Source organism: Engraulis encrasicolus, chromosome 10, assembly GCF_034702125.1.
Source record: "Engraulis encrasicolus isolate BLACKSEA-1 chromosome 10, IST_EnEncr_1.0, whole genome shotgun sequence".
NCBI classification, from domain to species: domain Eukaryota; kingdom Metazoa; phylum Chordata; class Actinopteri; order Clupeiformes; family Engraulidae; genus Engraulis; species Engraulis encrasicolus.
In genome coordinates, this window is record NC_085866.1 from 36230338 (window position 1) to 36237693 (window position 7356).

Sequence of the window (7356 nt, forward strand, 5' to 3'; positions counted from 1 at the left end):
TTTGGAATTCCCAGATGCCATTTTAAATAATCTGAAATAACTTAGGCCTACAGTATAAAGTAATGTGCCATTTATATAACAAAAACACTGCATACCCCTAGACACGATGCATACTTGAATAAAAATAACATTTTGTTAAACAGGTGCATGAGTAAGGGACAGCTCTTCCACATACCCATGTCATTGTAATGGGGACAAACGTTTGTTTACATTTCAAAAAAACATCTTCATTTATTCCCAATAACATTCAAAAGGTTATGCAACATCAGCAGACAACTAGCAAACAGACAGTGATACCTTTTGGGATAGTATTTGGATTAGACCTATGTTAAGAAGGTTTTTAATGCAATCAAAGTCTGCCCCTATTAGAATAGCTCAAATCTCAGAAAGAGCTGAGTCAAAAAAATGCCAGCATCACCGGGTACTGACAAGTCAAGGGTAGCATGAGGTATACAACAGCATATTGAAATTGGCAGAAGCTATCTTTTAAGAGGCAAATGGTTGAGTAATCCAGTGCCACTTTGATGTTATGGGCATTCTAATTTGCCAGAAATCACCAGACATAACCCTCCATTCATTTTCATTTTTTTCTTTTTTCTGGTGAGTTAGAATGTCCGTACCACCAAAGCACCAAAACGTGGTATGGAAATCTATAGGACATAATGAAGAGGGAAGTGTGGGTGACCAGATAAAAAAAAACAAAAAAACAAAAAACAGCTGGCACCAAAGCATCAAGGATATCTGGACTTCTATATCCCTCATGCAATGCCACTGCCCATTGACTTCAATGGTGCGACACCTTCCATTCTGACACACACAGAGACACACTGCCATACAAAGCAAGAAAGAGTGTGGGGAGATACAGTCCCAGGAAAAAGTTTGTACACCCTTTGACATTTCTTACCTTTCTGTCAAAATTGGTCATAAAACATGGTCTGATCTTCCCGGAAATCACAAGAAGGAACAACCAGAGTCTGCTTTAACTAATTCAACCCAAACATTTACAAGTTTTCATATTTTCATTGGCCATAAGATGTAAGCAGTCACAGGACAGCAAGGCATAAGTAAGTACACCCTTGCATTCAATAGGTTTTAACCCTAAGTTAGTCACAATAACCTCAACCAGATGTATCCTGTAGTTGCAGATCAGATTAACAAAACAATCTGGATGCATTTTGTCTCCCTCTTCTTTAGAAAACTGCCCTTCTTCAGCAAGGTTTCTGGGATGTTTGAGTGAATAGCTTTCTTGACCTCATGCCATATCATCTCAAATGTTTTTTTGTCAGAGCTTTGACCGGGCTATTCCAGAATGTGTATTTCACTGTTATGAAACAATTCTAAAGTCAATTGCCTCTAAAATATGGGTTGTTGTCCCATTTCAGCACCCATCCTCCTGTGTGCTTCAACTGTGTGACAGACTACCTCACATTTTTTCTGTAAAATATCTCAATAAACTTTTGAGTTCATTGTTCCACTGATAATAGCAAACTGACAAGGGCCTGAGGCACCAAGGTAACCTCATATAATGATGTTCCCGCCACCATACTCAAAAGTGGAGATGATGTTTTGGTGAAGGTGTGGTTCTCCAGTTCTCCTCAAAACATGACATTGTGTGTTCCCCTGAACAATTCAACTTTGGTTTCAACGTTGGTCTCCAGAATATTTAGCAGTAATTATGAAGCATATAAATGCTTTTTTGCAAACCTCAAAGGTGCAGCAATATTTTTTTTGGACAGAAACCCCGTTCATTTTAGATTGACAGAATGAACCCCATTTTTAGCTATTGTTGGTTACATTTCCACTTCTGAGTATGGTGACGGGAGCATCATTATATGCGGCTACCTTGCTGCCTCAAGCCCTTGACAGTTTGCTGTTATCAGTGGAACAATGAACTCAAGTTTATTGTGATATTTTACAGAAAAAATATGTGAGTAAGTCTGTCACACAGTTGAAGCACACAAGAGGATGGGTGCTGAAATGTGACAACAACCCATATTTTAGAGGCAATTGACTTTAGAATGGCTTCATAACAATGAAGTACACATTCTGGAATAGCCCAGTCAAAGCCTTGCCTGGTTAACACCAGACCTAATCACAAGTGAGATTAGGTCTGGGGAGTTGCCTATTGTAATTCCATATGGGGCCGGAATACTTGGCTATTATGACACACTGCCCTGCTCTCTGATTGGGCAGAGAAACTGTTAAGGTCGGAATGCTTGGCCATTATGACACAGATCCCATGATCTTGTACGTTATGAGTCATCCTCGCCATACTGTCTTTCAGATCGAAACGATTGTGTAGAACTAAAGGCAGTATGGGAGTTCCCAGGCTAGTCAAAGCCCTGACAAAAAAAAAACATTTCAGATTATATGGCATGAGGTCAAGAAAGCTTTTCACTCCAGACATCCCAGAAACCTTGCTGACGAGAGGCAGTTCTCTAAAGAATAGGGAGACAAGACACATCCAGATTGTTTTGTTAATCTGATCTGCAACTACAGGACAAGTCTGGTCGAGGATATTGCAACTAATTGAGGGTTAAAACCTATTTAATGCAAGGGTGTACTTACTTATGCCTTGCTCTCCTGTGAATGTTATAGCCTTATGGCCAATAAAACTATGATAACATGTAAATGTTTGGGTGGAATTAGTTAAAGCCGACTCTAATTGTTCCTTCTTGAGATTTCCGGGAAGATCAGACCATGTTTTACGATCAATTTTGACAGAAATGTAAGAAATTTCAAAGGGTGTACAAACTTTTTCCTGGGACTGTATAATCACAAATAGTAGCTACATTTCTGTCCTGATGCATCTGCCAGATGGCAATCTAGCAAAGAACTTGTGCCGAGGGTGCAGTAACACATGGAGAACCATGATGTGATGTAGTATGTGATGGTTTATTAGCAGTTTTGTGGTTGTAGTGTCTTCTAGAGGGTTCACAAGAAGTGCAGATTTTGCAGAGGTGTTGGTGGCCCATGACTGGTCCTGGATGGTGCACCACCTTCACCGACTCTCCTCCCCTGATGCTGATGAGTTGGACATGCTGGAAAGGTCATCTAAAGTTTGGCAAAGAGAGAAGATTAGAGGAGTGTGCATGCATGTGTGTGTGTGTGTGTGTGTGTGTGTGTGTGTGTGTGTGTGTGTGTGTGTGTGTGTGTGTGTGTGTGTGTGTGTGTGTGTGTGTGTGTGTGTGTGTGTGTGTGTTATTAACCCATTTTAGCCTGATGCTGCATACACGATGCATTGTCCAAGGCGCCTGAAGTGACATGGGTGCATTCCAATATGCAGACTGTCCATTCTCATGCAAGATGATGGTCTTGGCTTTTAAATGCAACTAATTTCACATTTTTATGTGCCTCAGAGGCTGAGCAAGTTAGGTTTTTACCGCCCCCAAAGGTTGCTGGTTCATCTCCCAGCCCGCCAGGTTGGTGGGGGGAGTAATTAACCAGTGCTCTCTCCTCCATCCTCCATGACTGAGGTACCCCACGCATGGTACCTTCCCGCCACACTGCAACATACTGCTCCCTTGGGATGCCAATGTAGGCTGCACCCTTGCACAGGTGAGGCATAAAATGCAATTTTGTTGTGTGCAGTGTATACTTCTATGGGCAGTCATGGGTGAGCGGTTAGGGCGTCAGACTTGCATCCCAGAGGTTGCCGGTTCGACTCCCGACCCGCCAGGTTGGTGGGGGGAGTACTCAACCAGTGCTCTTCCCCATCCTCCTCCATGACTGAGGTACCCTGAGCATGGTACCGTCCCACCGCACTGCTCCCCATGGGGCGCCACTGAGGGCTGCCCCCTTGCACGGGTGAGGCATAAATGCAATTTCGCAGTGTGCAGTGTTCACTTGTGTGCGGTGGAGTGCTGTGTCACAATGACAATGGGAGTTGGAGTTTCCCAATGGGCTTTCACTTTTTTCACTACTTGTGTGCTGTGTCACAATGGCAAAGGTGGGCTTTCACTTATATACACCTAGAGATTTTTTCCCCTGAGTCCAATGTTTTTAAACAGTTGAAACATGAACATTTCCAGTCAATATTTACAATGGAATAGTAGACCTCTGTGTCATATTCCCAAGGAATGGTAGCATCGCATCTGCTGTGCTGTGCTGAGTCAAAGTAATTCATAAGCCTACTGGTTGTGTTTTCCCTGCCCATTCACAACTTTGATGGCCTGCAATTTATTCAGATGTGTTCTACAACTTTTTGATGAAACTTCCATTTTACATTTGATACCACAAACTTGGCTTACTTGTTGTGCTGTGTGGATTTTTGTTGAGCAGGGATCTCACTTACCAATTAGCATGTTTTCCTCTTGTTACCAGCATCAGTCTGAACCTGACTGGACACCTGTGCACTTCACCATATGTGAACTCTGAGGGCAAGTGTAGAAGCCTGGCAAATAAAGACAGGAATAAGTCGGTCTCAGTATCACTGTGCAACTACATTCACAATGTAATATGTTGGTTTAGTTGAATTCTGTCCATCACAATTTAATATTATGGTTTACATTTAGGCATACAACTTTCACAATGCCATATTAGTTACATTTAGCTAGCTAGTGTCCTATTTGGTAAGGACATGTACAAGTGATGTAGGCTGTACAGCAGGGGTGGGCAACTTTCATTATAAGGTGGGCCAACATTTTTAATTACTACAATCAGTGGGCCACATCACCACGCACTTGAGAGAATTTACAAAAGGATACTTCACTTTTTCTTTATTTTTACATGAATGCTTACACTATTGATTTATAGGGGGTTAAAAACTGTCCTTTTTCTTTTTTAAAAGTGAGAAGTTGGGCTGCATGTGGCGCCCGAGCCTCCAGTTGCCCATCCCTGCTGTACAGTTTCCTAACAGAAAGGCTCTCATAGTATTTCAAATAATGGTCTATATAAAAACTGGTTATAATAGGTACAGTGCAGCATAAACAGGGTTGAGGGGGTGGTTTCTTTTATTTCGTTGTACCTACCGAGTAGTTTAGCCAATGTCTGTGTGACACGTTCATGCTGCCACCTCCACAGCATCCTCTTCACAACCGCAGGGGCAAAACACCTGAAAACATAATAATGTAATCCTTTTTCAGTCCAAGATATAGACTAGAAAATGAGTGACAGCATCACAATCAGGTATGCAAGTGTAGTGGACCCCCCATTTTCGGCTTTTTGTTATTCCCTTATTCTCACTCCCTGTCTTTTTGTTGTCCTGTCAGAAGTTGTCTTTTAGTTTAATTATGCTGTTGCACGTTTTCGCCAATAGATGGCATTATAGGACCAGCAATGAGTGCAGAGACCCTCTCTGGTGCAGTAGCCAGTGACTTCGGTCACATAAAGAACGAAACGTGGAAGTGACAGGCTTTGTTATGATACAGAAGTAGGCCAGTGACAATGGCCTCAAAATTTGGAGACACCCCAACCGGAGGTAGAACAAAACCCAAGAGAAGTCACATTTTGGGTGCTTTTTTTGTTTGGAGGTGCATATGAAAATGTGTAAAATGTTTAGGCTTAGCATTAAAATCACTTTGGCCAAGAATCATTTTCATGTATGGGACACCCTAGAGATGAGGAAAAACATTATTGGGTTTTGTTCTACCTCCGGTTGGGGTATCTCGAAAACGAAGGCCTTTTTGGGCCCATTGTCACTAGCCTAAAGGCAGCGGTGTCAGCTGTACAGTTATGCTGAGGAAAATGTAAATAAACAACGAACTCAGCAAAACTCTACACACTTGAGGACCTTATTCATTAAGTGTGCAACATAAGCATTCACGCAATAATACCACCAGGTCACATTTAAGATTTAATTAGGAGTATTTTGTTATGGATCTTATGTAGTGATAGACTTACCATTTCTTGTTATGGCATATCTGGCCTATTCCCAAGAGAAGGCTGATGTCCCTGTCTGTTGATCTGATTTTGACGTCGGCAAGATGCTTCGTGCTGTCTGGGTTTCAAACCTAGTGGTGAAATGACAAGGGATTTTATGTAAACAAAATGCTTATTTCAGTAAGTGTACCAGTGTTTCCCATACATTGAGGAAACTATGGCGGCCCGCCATAGTTTAAATTTGGCCGCCATAGTTTCCGAAAATGTAAAAAAAAAAAAAAAATTTTTTTTTTTTTTTTTTTACTTTTTTTTTTTTTTTTACGATTTCCTTTTTTGTTAAAAACGATTTGAATTACGATTTCCTTCGCATTTTCCTCCTGGAGTAAATACATCCTATAGAGAAAACTACAAGTGTTTGAAAGACAGAGGGATCAAAAGCCTAGTCAAGTTGTTGTAGTTAATTTGGGTTTGGGAGCAATAAAAAAAGGGACAGTTGGGATGAGTTTACTAACACTCCCCAGGCTTTGTTTTACAGTTGTAATGAGTTAGGTGACAGGCCTTCATTGACATGGCAGAGGAGACATTGAGCTGTATATAGAAATGAATGTGAATATAGACATAAATGTGTAATATGTTGTTCAGCCTTCAGCCGTAGAATGTGTACGCCTGTGTGTTTGTGGGGAAAAGGCATAATCTACCCTCTTAGACCCTTTTTGTCTATGTGTTAACAATTTCACAGTACTCTTAAATTCTGATCTCTACTCCTATTTTGTTTTATTATTTTTTTCATTACATAGACCCCTGCATGAGGGACGAATGAAACTGTGTTGTAAACAGAAATTATTCACTGTACTGCATTTTTTTTAAAAATATATAAATGTACTACACCCCCCCTCGGAAAAAAAAATCCCAGCTGCCCCCATAGTTTCCAAAATTTCTGTGGGAAACACTGTGTACATACAGTAAACAGATCTAAGAAGTTCCCAGAGCACCCTACGATAGCTGGCATGGTTGGCACAAAGACCCAAAGAGCAAAATTGTCCCAAGATTGTCTTCCAAACAATTCCACTCCAAACATTTTCCTTCTGAAATAAACAATGTCCATATCCAATCAAACCTCAGTAGGCAGCTATCTCGTCAGGTCGGCCTTACCATAGACACATCTGTGGCCCGTAAATTTACAATCTCAAACGTCATCACCATATAAGCCATGGCACAACACAAGCGTTTATTTTTGTAATAAACAAGATATCTCGGCACGTTTGCGCTAGTTATCTGAACACTGATTGTTAACGAATGCCCGAAATAGTGTAGAGCTAGCTGCCATTTATGTTATGCTAGCTAGGGTCAAGTCATCTCATCCAAACTAGCCACAGTAAGGGGGAAATTACGCTTCAAATGAACGGGAATGACTCAAAACTTTAGAAATATATTGTTAGAATGTACCGTATACAAGGTTAGTCTATGAGGTTAAATAGTTTTCTTACATATATATTTTTATATCCCAGTTACGTACCATATCTTCTGCATGAATCG

At 40.9% G+C, this 7356-nt stretch overlaps 1 long non-coding RNA gene across 1 annotated transcript; it reads right to left on the minus strand.

Annotated features, from left to right (window-relative positions):
- Positions 1 to 2876: 2876 nt before the first annotated feature.
- LOC134456214 (uncharacterized) lies at positions 2877 to 5991 on the minus strand. The gene is made up of 4 exons (XR_010036263.1): positions 5842 to 5991; positions 4971 to 5053; positions 4295 to 4393; positions 2877 to 3054 (listed from the first exon to the last, which is right to left on the minus strand). It is a non-coding gene; the product is annotated as an uncharacterized LOC134456214 (long non-coding RNA).
- Positions 5992 to 7356: the final 1365 nt, after the last annotated feature.